At 48.4% G+C, this 19,027-nt stretch overlaps 1 protein-coding gene across 2 annotated transcripts in view; it reads left to right on the plus strand.

Moving 5' to 3' along the window:
* Positions 1 to 19,027, plus strand: part of hck (HCK proto-oncogene, Src family tyrosine kinase) — a 98,151-nt gene that overhangs the window by 29,618 nt on the left and 49,506 nt on the right. The window lies entirely within an intron of this gene.

Below are 19,027 nucleotides of genomic sequence, written 5' to 3' on the forward strand. Positions count from 1 at the left end.
ACATTCCTCCCTCTGTGGCCCGACTTTGTTGTTTAAAGTTGTATCACAGTGGTGGAGATGCTGCCTCACTGCGCCAGAGACCCAGGCTCCATCCTGACCTCGGGGTGCTGCCTGCATGGAGTTTGCATGTTCTCCCTGTGACCGCGTGGCAAGAGACAGATAACAGAGAGCCAGTGGGAACAGGTGATTGATGGTTAGGGTGGACTTGATGGGCCGAAGGGTCGGAATCCATGTTGTATCTCTAAACTGAGCTGAATCACCATCTCCACAGTCCGGCACCATCTTAACCATTGCATCTATGCACAGCCTTCAGCAACCCTTGGGCATGTACATTAAATCTCCCTGCCTCTGTACTTCCTAAGATGCCGTCATTGATTGTGTCTGTTCCATCCTTAGTCCTGCCAAAATGCTTCATTTCAAAGTTTTTCAGTATTATATTCCATTATCAAGTCAAGAGGGTTTTATTGTCATGTGTCCCAGATAGGGCAAAGAAATAAAGACATTCTTACTTACTTGATGCAGCACAACACAATATATAAACATAGCAGCAAAAGAAAAAACGTCCTCTGTGTGTGTGTGTGTGTGTGTGTGTGTGTGTGTGTGTGTGTGTGTGTGTGTGTGTGTGTGTGTGTGTGTGTGTGTGTGTGTGTGTGACTGTGTGTGTGTGCACATTCACACATACTCAATAAATAAACAAATATAGTGCAATAACAAATAAAAGTCTGTTATTGTTCAGAGTTTATGAGGTTGTTGTGTTTAATAGCCTGATGACTGTGGGGAAGAAGCTGTTCCTGAACCTGAACGTTACAGTTCTCAGGCTCCTGTACCTTCTTCCCGATGGCAGGGGTGAGATGAGTGTGTGGCCAGGATGGTGTGGGTCTCTGATGATGCTGGCTGCCTTTTTGAGCCAGCGACTTCGATAGATCCTTTCGATGGTGGGGAGGTCAGAGCCGGTGATGGACTGGGGGGCAGTGGTCACAACCTTTGCAGTCTTTTCCGCTCCTGGACGTTTGACTTTGTTAAGGAGGCCATCACTCCACCCAGCTTATTAACTCATCGATATCCGTCTGTAACTGAATCCTCTCGATCAATACCACCAATGTTTATCATTGTCTGTGAACTGGGGAGATGTACAGAGTCTCTTGTCCAGAGTAGGGGAATCAAGGACCAGTGGACATGGGTTTAAGGTGAAAGGGGTAGGAATCTGAGGTAGACAAAACTGCTGGAGAAACGCAGCAGGTGAGGCAGCATCTATGGAGCGAAGGAATGGGTGACATTTTGGGTCGAGACCCTTCTTCAGAATGATGAGGGGATGGGGGGAAGAAGAAAGTCTGAACACAAAGTGCTGGAGTAACTCAGTGGGTCAGGCAGCATCTCTGGAGAACATGGATAGGGGACGTTTCACAGAGTTCAGACATTTGAACACTTGGATGCAGAGAGGAATTTTTCAACTGATGGGAGAGTCTAAGGCCAAATACAGCCTTAGTATAAAAGGACGCATCTTTAGAAAGGAGACGTGGAGGAATTTCCTTAGTCAGAGGGTGGTGAATCTGTGGAGTTCATTGCCACTGAAGGCTGTGGGGGCCAAGTCGACAGATAATTTTAAGGCGGCGGAAATTGACAGATTTTTGATTAGTACGGGTGCCAGAGGTTATGGGGAGAAGTCAGGAGAATGGGATTGAGAGGCAAAGATAGATCAGATGATTGAATGGCGGAGTAGACTCGATGGGCCGAATGGCTTGCATTGCATTGCATCTGCTCCTGTGACTCATGAACTTGTGAGCACTTCTGTAGGAACTCCAGCTAGTACCTGCCTATACAACCTCCTCCAGCATTTCATTCCATACACCCACCACAGCTTTCTTTGTGTGAAAAAAAAAAAACTCCTCAGGTTCCTATTAAATCTTTCCCCTCCCCCCCCCCCCCCCTCATGATTTTGTACCCATGTTTGTTTTGTTCTAAGCCTCGCCCATGTGTCCTCATTAGCAGAGCACATCACAAATCACAACACCCTCCCTGCCTGGTAATAATAAATAACTTAATATACCAACTCCGCCACCTATATTACATGCCACTTCTGTAGAGTTCCAACACGGAAACAGGCCCTTCGGCCCAGCTCGTCCATACCGGCCAATGCGTCCCATCTAAGCTAGTCCCACCTGCCCGAGTCATAGAAACATAGAAACATAGAAATTAGGTGCAGGAGTAGGCCTTTCGGCCCTTCGAGCCTGCACCGCCATTTAATATGATCATGGCTGATCATCCAACTCAGTATCCCGTACCTGCCTTCTCTCCATACCCTCTGATCCCCTTGGCCACAAGGGCCACATCTAACTCCCTCTTAAATATAGCCAATGAACTGGCCTCAACTACCCTCTGTGGCAGAGAGTTTCCAGAGATTCACCACTCTCTGTGTGAAAAAAGTTCTTCTCATCTCGGTTTTAAAGGATTTCCCCCTTATCCTTAAGCTGTGACCCCTTGTCCTGGACTTCCCCAACATTGGGAACAATCTTCCTGCATCTAGCCTGTCCAACCCCTTAAGAATTTTGTAAGTTTAGTCAGGGCCCATGTTCCTCTCAACCTTTCCCACGCAGGCACCTGGCCAGGTTGCCGCAGGTGTATGTCTGTGCACCGATGCCTCCCCCCCGATTGGTGAGAGTTGAGGACCGAGACCGACATGAGGTCATTTAATATTAGGTCAGTTGGCTGACAAAGCTAAAGAGATGAGAAGAGAGAATAAGATGAGAGGGAAATGGCAAGTCAAGGCCCCGTCCCACCTACGCAAGTTTCTGTTTGGCGACTGCCAGCACCTGTGGCCGGTGGCCGAAAATTTTCAACATGTTGAAAATCCAGCGGTGACCAGAACAAGGCTCAACTCTCTGGGCGACTATTCACGGCCATACGGGCTTCACCCCACGACATGTTGACACGTGGCGCCTGTATGGCCGTGAGTAGTCAGCGCACCTTGTTCTGGTCGCCGCTGGATTTTCAACATGTTGAACATTTTTACGGCCACCTGCCGCGACTATGACGGGTGCCGGCAAGTCCCCGAAAAACTCGCGTAGGTGGGACAGGCCCTTGAAGGATCCTTTTAAAAACCCTCATCAATAGTTCACGGCGTGAAAGGCTGGAGACCAAGTTTAATTGTTCGTTTTTGAGGCCAAGAGTTGGATTCACATTCAGACTGTGGCCAAAGTGCTGCTAATTAATTGGCAATTTCCCGTGGTGAATTGTGAAGTGTGGTCATTTCACAGGGTCGATGAAGGTGAGATAGTCGTGAGTCCAGCGTTACTGACCAAGGACAGAGCTTGGCCCCTGCTCTCTGCAGGCTTCAGTCAGTTGACAATGACCTCGTTCAGACAAACACAATTCTTGTGAGTCTCGACTGTGTGGAGCAAAGGATGGTTTTCCACCTGTGTGTAGAAGGAACTGCAGATGCTGTTTCATACCGGAGATAGTCGCAAAGTGCTGGAGTAATCTCTGGTGAGATGCAGCCTGATCCGTTGAGTTACTCCAGCAGCCGGATTAGGCCATTCGGCCCATCAAGTCTACTCCGCCATTCAATCATGGTTGATCGATCTCTCCCTCTCAACCCCATTCTCCTGCCTTCTCCCCATTGCCCCTGACACCGCACTAACCGAGACACTTTGTGTCCATCTGTGGTTTTCCACCAGACTGGGGTGACGAAGGCCTCAAATTCAGGACAGGCCCCATTGACATTTCTTCATCAGGCCCAGTCTCTGCATGTATTGGGGGGAGGTGTCTCTGGGGTTTTGGATATTGGGGCTGTCTAGGGATTTGACGTCAGTGGAGGGAAGTATGTACTGAGGCTAATGCGTAGCCATGATCTTAGTGAATGGCTGGGCTGGGTTGGGCTGGTTCTCTGGATACTTTCAAGAGAGAGCTCGATAGGGCTCTTAAAGATAGAGGAGTCAGGGGATATGGGGAGAAGGCAGGAACGGGCTACTGATTGGGGATGATCAGCCATGGTCACATTGAATGGCGGTGCTGGCTCGAAGGGCCGAATGGCCTCTACTCCAGCACCTATTGTCTATTATTGTCTTCTGCTGGTATTTCTGACACGTTGTCAACTTCACACTCGATGCCAGTGTAATTGCAGCCGCATTATTGTCTTCAATGTACAGTGGTACAACGGGCAGAGCCAGAGACACAGGTTCAATCCCGACCTCGGGTCCTGTCTGTGTGGAGTTTGCACGTTTGCCCTGTGACTGCGTGAGTTTGCTCCGGTTTCCTCCCACATCCCAAGAAGTGTGTGTTTGTAGTTTAGTCTTTAGCGACACAATATGGAAATAGCCCTTGTCTTTGTCTATCTTCGATTTTTCCAGCATCTGCAGTTCTTTCTTAAAGATGAATTAATTTGTATTTTTAAATGCAGTATCTTCCTGCATTCAAAACACAAAGTGTGGAGGAAGTCGGGTAGCATCTGTGGAGTGGACGGACAGGCGGCATTTGCCTGAACACAGTGATAATTCCCAGATGTAGACCGTGCTTTTGGCTTTGTGTGTCAGCCTGAAGAAGGGTCCCAAACCCAGAATGCCTTCAGCCCTCGCCCTACACCGATGCTGCCGGACCCACTGTGTTCCTCCAGCACTTTGTGTTTTTGCACAAGATTCCAGCATCTGCCCCTTCCCCTCGTGTCCCCCCTTTTTTTTCCATGCATTGTTTCCCCCCCCCCTCCTGGCCCCTCCACCCTGGCCCCTCCACCCTGTCCACCCTCGCCCCTCCACCCTCCCCCCTCGCCCCTCCACCCTCGCCCCTCCACCCTCGCCCCTCCACCCTCGCCCCTCCCCCTGGCCCCTCCACCCTGGCCCCTCCACCCTCACCCCTCCACCCTGGCCCCTCCCCCTCCCCCTCCCCCCCTCCACCCTGGCCCCTCCCCCCTGGCCCCTCCACCCTGGCCCCTCCCCCCTCGCAGGACGAATGCGATCTTGCAGCAGCAATGCTCGCCGTTCGGATGTTGCAAATCACATTTTTTGGCAGCTCTCCTCGCCGTGACAACCCACTGGAGAAGAAATGCGACCTGTAATTTATAGATCTCCACTAATGCATTTCATAAAATGAATCCATTCCATCAATCACCAGCGCGATCGCACCGATTGCCAGCGTGTGCAGTTAATGCAGATTGGTTGGAAGCGTTAACAAGGGACATTGTTCTTGGGAGCGAGCAGCGAATGTTGCTCTTCAATGCTTTTATCATCTCACGTATTTTAACCAAATCTTTACAGAGCCTTGCCCATTCTGGAGACACGTGGGATAGGGGTGAAACATCCCAATAACTAAAAAGACAATAGACAATAGGTGCAATAGTTGGCCATTCGGCCCTTCGAGCCAGCACCGCCATTCAATGTGATCATGGCTGATCATCCCCAATCAGTACCCCGTTCCTGCCTTCTCCCCATATCCCCTGACTCCGCTATCTTTAAGAGCCCTATCTAGCTCTCTCTTGAAAGTATCCAGAGAACCCGCCTCCACCGTCCTCTGAGGCAGAGAATTCCACAGACTCACCACTCTCTGTGAGAAAAAGTGTTTCCTCGTCTACGTTCTAAATGGCTTACCCCTTATTCTCAAATTGTGGACCCTGGTTCTGGACTCCCCCAACATCGGGAACATGTTTCCTGCCTCGTGTCCAAACCCTTAACAATCTTATATGTTTCAATGAAATCACCTCTCATCCTTCTAAACTCCAGAGTGTACAAGCCCAGCCGCTCCATTCTCTCAGCATATGACAGTCCCGCCACCCCGGGAATTGACCTTGTAAACCTACGCTGCACTCCCTCAATAGCAAGAATGACCTTCCTCAAATTAGGGGACCAAAACTGTACATATTACTCCAGGTGTGGTCTCACTAGGGCTCCTAGATTCTTCACTCTGAACACAACTCTGAACTCTTACAAAATTCTTAAGGGGATGGACAGGCTAGATGCAGGAAGATTGTTCCCGATGTTGGGGAAGTCCAGGACAAGGGGTCACAGCTTAAGGATAGGGGGGAAATCCTTTAAAACCGAGATGAGAAGAACTTTTTTCACACAGAGATTGGTGAATCTCTGGAACTCTCTGCCACAGAGGGTAGTTGAGGCCAGTTCATTGGCTATATTTAAGAGGGAGTTAGATGTGGCCCTTGTGGCTAAGGGAATCAGAGGGTATGGAGAGAAGGCAGGTACGGGATACTGAGTTGGATGATCAGCCATGATCATATTGAATGGCGGTGCAGGCTCGAAGGGCCGAATGGCCTCTACTCCTGCACCTAATTTCTATGTTTCTATGTTTCTAACACTGCTCTGGATTCCAGCGAGCAAGCACAGATGTGGCAGTGAGCTGATCTATAATCCAGCAAGGTTGTGCTACAATCCCATGCTGGGCGCTTCTAATCTCTGGCTGTTGATGGATTGGGGCATGGTCTACCTGTAGACAAGGATGTGGAGCTGGGCACAAATCCCAATGGGCTATTGAACGAACTGGGATGAGCGGTTTGAACAGTGGTGCAGCGGGTAGAGCTGCTGCCCTCTACAAAGCCCCCAATGGGCTTGCCCCCACCTACATCAAAAGTCTGCTCACCCACCACACCAGCTCCAGGTCTCTCAGATCGGCCGACTTGGGGTTACTGAACATCCCGCGGTCTAGGCATAAGCTCAGGGGCGACCACGCCTTTGCGGTTGCAGCTCCTAGACTGTGGAACAGCATCCCTCTTCCCATCAAAACGGCCCCCTCCATCGACTCCTTTTAGTCGAGACTTAAAACTCATCTTTACTCCCAAGCCTTTCTTGACATCCTCTGAGGGAGGGCTACATGTATGTATTTATGTATGTACTTAATCTATGAACCACTGCTGTATAACGTTAGTACCTCCACTGATGTAAAGCACTTTGGCCAACGAGAGTTGTTTTTTAAATGTGCTATAGAAATAAAAGTGACTCGACGTTCCTCACTACGACAGGGTCCCTTGTTCGATCCCGACAGATTACAACTGTTATCGGGCAACTGAACCATGCGATCAACAACTTGATTGGAGACCCTCGGACAATCTTTGATCAGACTTTACTGGACTTTATCGCGCACTAGACATTATTCCCTTTATCCTGTATCTGTACACTGTGGACGGCTCGATTGTAATCGAGTACCGTTTATCCGCTGACAGGAAAGCACGCAACAAAAGAGCTTTGCGCTGCACCTCGGCAACTGTAACAAACAATACGGTTCTCTGGATAATTTCAAGAGAGAGCTCCATAGGGCTCTTAAAGATAGCGGAGTCGGGGGATACGGGGAGAAGGCAGGAACAGGGTACTGATTAGGGATGATCAGCCATGATCACATTGAATGGCGGTGCTGGCTCGAAGGGCCGAATGGCCTACTCCTGCACCTATTGTCTATTGTCTATTGATGTTGTCAAGCTGGAAAGAGCGCAGAGAAGATTTGCCAGGATGTTGCCAGGACTCCATGGCCTGAGCTATAGGGAGAGGTTGAGCAGGCTGGGAGCGCAGGAGGATGAGGGTGGCCTTGTAGTAGTGTATCAAATCCTTTGTGAATGAACCGTACACAGTATGTGCCAATGACAACTAATTCTAGACGACTAGACAAAAATGCTGGAGAAACTCAGCGGGTGAGGCAGCATCTATGGAGCAAAGGAAATAGGTGACGTTTCGGGTCGAGACCCTTCTCAGACCCTCCTTCGCTGCATAGATGCTGCCTCACCCGCTGAGTTTCTCCAGCATTTTTGTCGACCTTTGATTTTTCCAGCATCTGCAATTCCTTCTTAAAAACAGGACGACGTCAGTGTCACTGGATGAGTAACCATTTCCTCTGTGGTTTATAATCATTATGGTCTCCAGCACAGACATTTCTCCCAGAGCTCGGACACAATTCCATGCCATTGAGATGAGTTTCTGACCACACAAATGATGTCCACACCACAAGCTCCGCCTGTTTCTGTCTTAGTGCTTTTAGTGTTTCGGCATCGGTGAGTTGCCATTAGTGTTTTTGGTTTGGGAGATGCAGCATGAAAAACAGGCCCTTCGGCCCATCAAGTGGTTCTTGGGGCTCTTAGGGCTAAGGGAATCAATAGACAATGGGTGCAGGAGTAGGCCATTCAGCCCTTCGAGCCAGCACCACCATTCAATGTGATCATGGCTGATCATCCCCAATCAGTACCCCGTTCCTGCCTTCTCCCCATTTCCCCTGACTCCAATCTTTAAGAGCCTTATCTAACTCAAGGGATATGGGGGGAAATCAGGAACGGGGTACTGATTTTGGACGATCGGCCATGATAATTTTGAATGGTGGTGCTGGCTCGAAGGGCCGAATGGTCTCCTCCTGCACCTATGTTTCCATAATTCTACGTCCATGCCGACCAGCACTCGCCCATTCCCACTTTCCCATCCACTCCCTACACATTAGCAGCAATTAACCTACAAACCCGCACGTCTTTGGGATGTCGGAGGAAACCGGAGCACCCGGAGAAAACCCACGTGGTCGCAGGGAGAACGTGCAAACTGCACACACACAAAGATGAGGATGGAACCCGTGTCTCTGGTGCTGTGAGGCAGTGGCTCTACCCACTGCGCTGCTGTGCCGTGCCGCCCGAGAATTGTTTGGTTCGACATGGTTCTGCCCCGGGCCATTTGCTGTCATCTCTGTTTTGTTTTTCTGGAGTCGATCATTTCAGTGTAACGCTGGCTGCCTTCCAAAGTCCCACCCTTGGTACAATTGAGATCATCCCTAATCTCTCAGCTAGCACCACCCCATGCAAACTCTCACCAAAACACTCTTGCTGTCGTGCATGGAATCCTGCAATCATGATTGAACAATAACTTGTTATATGTTCTCGCCCATGTTTCCAAGGATTCGCCCCACCCTCGCCCCTTGTATAACGTCTTCTAGTTCCTACTCATCTTAATTTGGCAAGACGCAAAGTGCAGGAAAAACCCAGCAGGTCAGGCAGCATCTGTGGAAGGAATGGACAGAGGACGTTCCTTGGACTGAGGTTTCATTTTGGTGGCTGTTCTCTCAGCTATTCTGGCTCAACTTCCTGATTGGTTCTTCCCCCCCCGTACCTCACTTGTTTCTTGTTGGTCACCACTGAATGCTTGGATCAAGGCTGTGATAGGTTTTGGAGACATAGGTCCTGGTGTAATCTAAACACGAGGAACTGCAGATGCTAGTTTGTAGAAAGAGACACAAAGTGCTGGAGTAACTCCGGGCCGGGCGGCATCTCTGGAGAGCATGGAGAGGAGTCGGGGGGGATATGGGGAGAAGGCAGGAACGGGGTTCTGATTGGGGATGATCAGCCATGATCACATTGAATGGCGGTGCTGGCTCGAAGGGCCGGATGGCCTACTCCTGCACCTATTGTCTATTGCCTAACAGAAAAGATAGACTGGAGACACAGTGAAATTCAGATGTTGAAATCTTGAGCAAAACGCAGAGTGCTGGAGGAACTCAGAAGGCCAGCAGTTGAACCATAGCTCTCTAAACCTGGTGAGTGATAGGTGGAATGTTGAAGAAGGAACTGCAGATCAGAATCGAAGGTAGACAAAATTGCTGGAGGAACTCAGCGGGTGCGGGGAGGGAAATAGGCAAGCTGGCCGAGAGAGGTGGGGGGTTGCAGGACAAAGCCTGGTGGCCCGAAACGTGCCTATAGGTGGAATGTGCTGGAAGGAACTGCAGATGCTGTGGAGAACCTCGAAGGTAGACAAAATGCTGGAGGAACTCAGCGGTTATGGTGCAGCAGCATCTATGGAGCAAAGGAAATAGGCAACGTTTCGGGCCGAAACACTGATGGAAATAGGCAACGTTTCGGGTCGAAACCCAAAGGGTTTCGGCCCGAAACGTTGCCTATTTCCTTAGCTCCATAGATGCTGCCGCACCCGCTGAGTTACTCCAGCACTCTGTGAAACGTCACCTATCCATGTTCTCCACAGATGCTGCCTGACCCGCTGAGTTACTCCAGCACTCTGTTTTTTATATCCTGGTGCTGGGTTAAATCTAGGCTGGGTTTCTCTGAGAATTGGTTGCAGTGAATGTGATGTATTCTCATGCCCATCACCGCTTGCCATCACTAGTCCAATGGCTGAAAGTAGATTGGGAGTTAATGGATAGATGGTATTGATAAGAATGATCTGCAGATAGACACAAAACGCTGGAGGAACTCGGCGGGACAGGCAGCATCGCTGGAGAGAAGGAACGGGTCCTCTCGTCGGAGAGAGGAGGAGAAGCTCTTCAAAGTGGACATACATTGAGGAAGAAGGGTTTCGGCCCGAATCGTCGCCTATTTCCTTCGCTCCATAGATGCTGCTGCACCCGCTGAGTTTCTCCAGCAATTTTGTGTAGCTTCGATCTCCCAGCATCTGCAGTTCCTTCTTGAATACATTGAGGAGATCTCCTCAGTGGGGCAGACGAAATGTTGTAGGAAGGAACTGCAGTTGCTGGTTGCAACCAAAGATAAAACACAAAGTGCATCTCTGGAGAACATGGAGAGTTGACGTTGCAGATTGTACTTCAGACCCGAAACGTCACCTGTCCATTTTCTCCAGAGATGCTGCCCGACTGGCTGAGTTCCTCCAGCATTTAGTTAGTAAGTAAGTAAAGTAAATTGTATTTATATAGCACGTTTAAATCAACTCTCGTTGAAACCAAAGTGCTTTACATAAAATAAATAATTAAGTTTCCGTACATACATCGAAAAAAAAAATTTTTTTTTTAAGAAAAATGACACAACACATTCTAGAATTCAACATGATCGTCCCACCCACAACAGAATCAAGACAATACAAGACAATACAATACAATACCTTTTATTTGTCATTTGAACCTCGCATGAGGTTCAAACAAAATTTGGTTTCTGCAGTCATACAAGGAAAGAACCAAGACACACACCAACACAATCCACACAAACATCCATCACAGTGAATCTCCTCCTCACTGTGATGGAAGGCAAAGTCTTGTCTCTCCTCTGCTCTCCATTCCTCTCCTGAAGTCGAAGTCGAGGTCAAAGCCACGCCGGGCGATGTAAGGCCCTGCCCCGACACTTGGTGTTGGAGCCCCCGGCGGGCGCTAGCAAGTCCGCGGCAAATCAAAGCCACGCCGGGCGTTGTAAGGCCCCAGCTCCAGTCTACTGTGGGGAAAGGCATCAGAAAGTTTCAGTCCCCTTCCTCTGTGATCACCCAAGGTCGGGGTTATTTATGGCCGCCGCAGCCAGTCCGATGTTTTCAGGCCCTCTTGCCGTGAAGATGGAACTCCGGCGTCGGGTGAACTCTACTCAGCGGCTTGGAAACGTCTGGAGACTTTGACATTTGGTGTCAAATTTTGGGCGATAATTAGTTATTTTAGATATGCATTGTTGTATGTTTTTGAAAAATAACAGAAGGATGACACATCTTTAAAAATTAAATTACAACCCAGAAGATTTCCCCCTTTTTGCCATATATATATATCTCTCTCTCTGCTGGGTCATGAAATTGAAATTTTAGAATGAGAAGAGTTTTCATGTAAGATTCACACCCTTGGGGAGGAAATAATTAATCTGATCAGCTGTATTGCTGTGAGTTTCAACATCAGACGGATCTGGAACGGATCAAAGGATCTAAGTAGAGTGATTTGTGCGTGGGAATTCTGAGTTGCGATAATCAGATGTTGGAGAAAGGAAACCAGTTAGTAACTGAAGTCAAAAAGACACTAAATGCTGGAGTAACTCAGTGGGTCAGGCAGCATCTCTGGGGAACATGGATAGGTGACATTTCGGGTCAGGATCCTTCTCCAGAACCTGAGACCAAATGTCACCTTTTAACGTTCTCCAGAGATGCTGCCTGACCCGCTGAGTTAAGGGCCTGTCCCATGAGCATGCGACTGCATGCGGCAAGCGCGACCTAACGTGGTTGCTTGAGCCGGACGGCCTCGCGGGGCCGGTTCCACTTTGATCGCCGGAGCCGTATGAAGTTGTGCGGGGCTGGTCCCGACATCGCGCGCGGCTCCGAAAAACACACTATCCAGAAATTCTGCACGGCAACGGCCTGCCGGCCCGCAGCCACATTGAGGCCGTACGCAGCACCTTGACAGCGTACGCCTTCACTCGAACTTCACGTCAACTCACACGGGATCACTCGACCTCCCCGCGGCCCCCGCTTCCGGTTAGGTTGCGCTCGCCGCATGCAGGCGCACGCTTGTGGGACAAGGTCCTTTACTCCTTTGGTCTTTGTTTCCACATAGAAGATGAACTCCACAGAACCAATACTCACTAACTAGAATATCAAAACGTGGACCACACTTCTCACAAACCATCTGGCTCTTGAACATAGAAACATAGAAATTAGGTGCAGGAGTTGGCCATGGCCCTTCGAGTCTTCAATATGTTGGCCACCAATAGAAGATGCCTTCTCTCCATACTCCCCTGACCCCTTAGAACAAGGGCACATCTAACTCCCTAAATACTAATGAATGGCCTCAAAACCCTCTGTGGAGAGAGTTCCACACCACTCTCTCGTGAAAAAAGTTCTTCATCTCGGCTTTATCCTTGAACCCCTTGTCCTGAACTTTACAAGTGCTCAAACTATTAACTATAGACTGTCTTGGGTTGCTCTAAGGACTTTGGGTTTTTTGCAGTAGAATTAGGGTTATTAATTTATAGATTTGTTCTTTGTTTATTACATGATATCTATCAATATTGTGTTTCTAGATCAGTTGTGCTGCTGCTGCTGCAAGTGAGTATCTTGTTGTTCTGTTGCTGGTACATACAACAATTAAACCCTCTTGACGTTGACGACTCTGCAGCGCTAGACTCTAGGCAGGATGTCATTGAGTTGGCAGGGTGCAGAAGAGATTCACCAGGATGTTTAACTTCAGATAGCCCCTTACTTCTCTCTCTCTCCATCCCCTCCCCCTTCCCACTTCTCCCACCAGCTTTATTGTCTCTGACTACATTCTATCTCTGTCCCGCCCCCTCCCCTGGCATCAGTCTGAAGAAGGGCCTCGACCCGAAACATCGCCCATTCCTTCTCTCCGGAGATGCTTCCCGTCCCGCTGAGTTACTCCAGTGTTTTGTGTTACCTGGGCTTGCCGGCTGGAGTTATAGGGAGAGGCTGGGACTTTCTTAATTGGAGCATAGACGGCTGAGGGGTGACCTGATTGAGGTGTACAAGGTCATGAGGGGCACTGAACGCTCACAGCCCTATTGCCAGGATAGAGGATTCTACAATTAGAGGGCACAGGCTTGAGGTAAGAGGGCAGAGATTTAAGAGGGAGCTCAGGCAACTTTTCCACTCAGGAATCTGGAATGCCCTGACAGAGGAGGCTATAGGTGAATGCAATTAGTACTTGAAAAGACATTTCGGACAGATACAATACAATGAACTTTATTTACCGTTGGGGACTTTGGTTTCCGCAGCAATACAACAACAAGAAACAGTTTTACAAGACACACAACCAACACAGTTCACACAAACATCCATCGCAGTGAATCTCCTCCTCACCGTGATGGAAGGCAAAGTCTTGTCTCTTCCCCTGGCTTTCCCCCACATTCCAGGTGTGCAGATTAATTCTGTAAATTGTCCTGCAGTGTGTGGAGGATCACATCCAGGCATCTTCAACCCCCTGAGGAGAACATGAAATAGAATCAAACGCAGTTAGTAAATGTAGAATGGTAAATGTTGCATGTTGACTCTACCACATTCCTGCCTGCTACTTGTTGAAGAAAAGGGAACTGATCATTTGCAAGTCGGTCCTGTGCATTGTTTTAAAATTAGAAACCACAATTTTCCAGGAATTGATCAAATAAAACTCGACCAAAGCTCTTGTTAAAGCTGTTACCACTGATCCCACTTTGCCTAGGCAGGTCATAACGTCATAAGTGATGCAGTAGAATTAGGCCATTCGGCCCATCAAGTCTACTCCGCCATTCAATCATGGCTGATCTATCTCTCCCTCCTAACCCCATTCTCCTGCCTTCTCCCCATCGCCTCTGACACCCGCACTAATCAAGAATCTATCTATCTCTGCCTTAAAAATATCCACTGACTTGTGGCCACCACAGCCGTCTGTGGCAAAGAATTCCACAGATTCACCACCCTCTATTCCCGATGTTGGGGGAGTCCAGAACCAGTTTAAGACTAAGGAGTAAGCCATTTAGAACCCAGACTAGGAAACACTTTTTCAGACAGAGATTGGTGAGTCTGTGGAATTCTCTGCCTCAGATGGCGGTGGAGGCCGGTTTTCTGGATACTTTCAAGAGAGAGCTAGATAGGGCCCTTAAAAATAGCGGAGTCAGGGGATATGGGGAGAAGGCAGGAACGGGGTACTGATTGGGGATGATCAGCCATGATCACATTGAATGGCGGTGCTGGCTCGAAGGGCCGAATGGCCTACTCCTTTTGTCTATTGTCTCTCGCTAAAGGTGTGATGTATCTGTCGGTCTCTTGTCCACTGGGAATGCAAAACAAGACTCAACACGAGTTGTGCCCGTGGCCTGGTGGAGTTTAGTTTGGAGAAACAGTGTGGAAACAGGCCCTTCGGCCCACCCAGTCCGTGCCGACCAGCGATCGCCCGCTCACTAGCACTATCCTACACACCAGGGAGAATTTGCAATCTTTACCAAAAGCCAATTAATCGACAAACCTGGACGTCTTTGGAGTGTGGGAGGAAACCGAAGATCTCGGAGAAAACCCACGCAGGTCACGGGGAGAACATGCAAACTCCACACAGACAGCACCCGTAGTCGGGATCGAACCCGGGTCTCTGGCATTGTATGGCAGCAACTCTACCGCTGCGCCACCCATACATGTGTGTGTGCGCAGGCGCGTGTCCATGTGCATGTACATGTAACGTGCTAACGCGCGTACTGCTGAACGTACCATCAGAGGGTTTGTAGGCGTCAGAGGATAAAGTTTCACTTTACTTCCTCTTCATCTCTGGAAACAGGATGTTTCAGGGGGGGGGGGGGGGGGCTGAGGCAGCCGGGCGTTTAGTTCAGTTCTGCATTTGGTGCAACTCGGGCCTTTCCTGCGTGCAGCAAGTCGATGGGATCTATCGCAGTCTCTGCCTCAAAAAGGCTGCCAGCATCATCAAGGACCCACACACCATCCTGGCCACACACTCATCTCCCCGCTACCAGGTAGAAGGTACAGGAGCCTGAAATCTGCAACATCCAGGTTCAGGAACAGCTACTTCCCCACAGCCATCAGGCTATTAAACACAACTTCATACAAACTATGAACTGTAACAGCCTATTGCACTTTACCTGTTTACTGATGTGTGTGAGTGTGTGTATGTATATATATATATATATATATATTCTATGGTACATGGACACACTGATCTGTTCTGTATTTATGACTACAATATTCTGTTGTGCTGCAGCAATGCAAGAATGTCATTGTCCTATCTGGGACACATGGCAATAAACTGACTTGACTTGGACTGGACTGCGATCCAGAGAGACTTTGTCGTTTAAATTGTCCTGAACGTGGGTGAACCCAAGCAGAAGGGTGATCTGAATCTACAGGAATCCAAGTGGGGCCAAGCTAATCGAGATTCCTCTTTGACTTCCCCTTTACTGTTATTTCCACCCTAAGTTTATTCTCGTCACGTGTACTGACACACCCTGCGGGCAGCTTGATTGTAATGGATAGTTTTTGCACCGGCTGGATAGCAGCCAAACAAATGCTTTTCATAAGTGTTTAAGAAGGAACTGCCGATGCTGGAAAATCAAAGGTACACAAAAAAGCTGGAGAAACTCAGCGGGTGCAGCAGCATCTATCGAGCGAAGGAAATGGGCAACGTTTCGGGCCGAAACCCTTCTTCAGACGCTTTTCATAAGTAATTAGTTCATCAGTGATAGGAGCAGAATTAGGCCATTCGGCCCATCAACTCCACTCTGCCATTCAATCTTGGCTGATCTATCTTTTCCTCTTAACCCCAATCTCCTGTCGGCAGGAGTAGACTTGACGGGCCGAATGGCCTAATTCTGTTCCTATCACTTGTGAACTAATTACATATGAAAAGCGTTTGTTTGCCTGCTATCCAGTCGGAGAGAAAACTATACATTACAATCAAGTCTTCCACAGTGCACAGATAAAGGACAAACGGTACAACATTCGATGCAAGATGTAACATTGAAGTCCGATAAAGTCCGACCGAACATAGCCCAAAGGTTTCCAATGTGGTGTGTAGGAAGGAACTGCAGATGCTGGTTTAAACTGAAGATAGACACAAATTGCTGGAGTAACTCAGCAGGACAGGCAGCGTCTCTGGAGAGAATGAGTGACGTTTCAGGTCGAGACCCTTCTGCAGACTGGTCAGGGGAGAGGGAAACAAGATCTAGACGTTAATGTAGAGCAGTGGTTCCCAACGTGAGGCGTACGCCCCACAGGGGGGCAATTTGATTTTTAAGGGGGGCAATTGAGCGCGACTGAGGAGGTCTGGGTCCAAATTTTCAATTTTTATTTTTTTGGATTTTCCATCAGGTAAACATATGTAGTTTATGTTTCAGATGTTATTTTGAGTAAATAATTTTTTGGGGGTAAAAAAGGTCTTTATTGTGTAGTTATTACATAATCACCGCGCCATCGCTCTTCATGCACGTCGCACGAAGCGCGCGAGGTCATGGGAGAACCTTATTTATTGAATTGGATTTAGAAATGCGATTCAAAGAGCTTTTGCTAAGTTACCCTTATAATATCTATTTCCTCTGTTTTCTCTCAAGGGAAAGCAATGGGGGGGCATCAGGATTTTAGAGGTGATTAGGTGGGGCATGGCCAAAAAAAGGTTGGGAACCACTGATGTAGAGAGATATAGAACAAGTGAATGAAAGGTGTGCAAATAAAGTAATGATGATAAAGGAACCATTGTTTGGTTGGGTGAGAATGTGTTGGGGAGGGATTGAGAGAGAGGGAATGCCGGGGTTACTTGAAGTTGGAGCAATCAATATTCATCTCGCTGGGTTGTAAGCTGGCCAAGTGAAATATGAGATGCTGTTCCTCCAAATTGCGATTAGTCTCACTCTGAGGCCAATGAGGTAGATGGGAGGTCAGGACCGCTGAGTATCAGACACCCCAAAGTATCGCCCTACCTATCACCCGTGGAGGATTTGTGCTCTCCAATCTTGTTGTCCTGATCTACGATCTCTGCTCGTGGAGCAATAAAGGGCCTGTCCCACTTGGCGATTTTTTTCGGCGACTGCCGGCATCATTGACTGACGTATCAGGTCACAGAAAAACACGCGGCGCGATGACCTATTGACGCGCGGCGTTTGTTCAAGTGTCGCAACATTTTTTTGTCGCTGCTGGATTTTGAAATGTTCAAATCTTTTGGCGACACTGATAATGATGCCGACCGTCGCCGAAAAAAATGGCCAAGTTGGGACAGGCCCTTAACACAGGCAGAGTTCCAGAGCCTACAGTCTCCGCACAAAATCTCTACCAATGCTGGCCACGCCAATGGCGGTTGGCTTATTTCTGCCGGTAAATATACGTGGGATTTCTGACCTGTGGAACTCAATGCTACAAACAGCTGTGGAGGCCAAGTCAGTGGATATTTTTAAGGGATAGATGATAGATGGATGGATAGGATAGATAGATAGATAGATAGATAGATAGATAGATAGATAGATAGATAGATAGATAGATAGATAGATAGATTCTTGATTAGTATGGGTGTCAGAGGTTATGGGGAGCCGGCAGGAGAATGGGGTTAGGAGGGAGAGATAGATCAGCCATGATTGAATGGCGGAGTAGACTTGATGGGCCGAATGGCCTAATTCTGCTCCTATCACTTGCAGTCATTTTTGATCTTCTTGCAACTGGATGTTGACTTCCTTCCACCCATGTACTTCAGAATCTCTGCAGTTCCCCTTTTTCTGCCAATGGACTGAGGTATCTGCTGTGGGTCAGACAGTATTGTTGATTTGATCCGTGTCTGGTTTTACTGCTGGTGACCTGATCCAGAATCCATGTCTGGTTTTCCACCTCCAACTTGTGACATGCGGGCAGTTTTTTCCCATCATTTATTTATTTATTTGTTTGTTTTTAATGGTTTTCCACCACTACCCTGGTCCACAAAACCCTCGTATCAACCCCTTCCCTCTCCCTGCATCTTTTCTCATCTATATATTGGAAAAAGCTCCAATTTATCACTCATGACTTGTACAACTTCCTCTGTCAGTCACTTCCGTCTCGTGTGAGTTCCTGGTCCACGTTGCTGGTTGTTTCCCTGGTCCGTTCTCACACGCCACGTTTTGTTACAGGGGGGTCTCTGCAACTTTCTCGTCCCATCTTCTTCTCTGTAATTCTGCTTGGTGTCAAAAATGATGTGGCCTTGAAACCAGTTCATGTGTGTCCTTCAATAGACAAAAGGTGCAGGAGGAGGCCGTTCGGCCCGTCAAGTCAGCACCGCCATTCAATGTAATCGTGGCTGATCATCCACAATCAGTACCCCGTTCCTGCCTTCTCCCCATATCCCCTGACTCCGCTAACTTTAAGAGCCCTATCTAGCTCTCCCTTGAAAGTATCCAGAGAACCGGCCTCCACCGCCCTTTTGTTCAAGCGCTTTTGATTGCAACATGCGCCTTAATTTAGTTCAACAAAGAAACTGACAAGTTACTAAAGAATGCAGAGAATTCCACAGATTCACAACTCTCTGTGTGAAAAAGTGTTTCCTCATCTCTGTTCTAAATGACTTACCCCTTATTCTTAAACTGTGGCCCCTGACTCACCCAACATCCTCAAATTTGGAGACCAAAATTGCACACAATACTCCAGGTGCGGTCTTACTGGATCCCTGTACAAATGCAGAAGGGCCTCTTTGCTCCCATGCTCAACTCCTCTTGTTATGAAGGCCAACATGCCATTGACTTTCTTCACTGCCTGCTGTACCTGCATGCTTACTTTCAGTGACTGATGTACAAGGACCCCCAGATCCCGTTGTACTTCCTGCGAAGTTTAGTGGGTTCTTTGGGGAAATAATGGAGTGGGTGAAAATTGGTCCTGGAGTCCTGAAACAGGCCCTTCAGCCCATCTCGTTCATGCCG

The sequence above is a fragment of the Leucoraja erinacea genome, chromosome 21 (genome assembly GCF_028641065.1).
Source record: "Leucoraja erinacea ecotype New England chromosome 21, Leri_hhj_1, whole genome shotgun sequence".
NCBI classification, from domain to species: Eukaryota; Metazoa; Chordata; class Chondrichthyes; order Rajiformes; family Rajidae; genus Leucoraja; species Leucoraja erinaceus.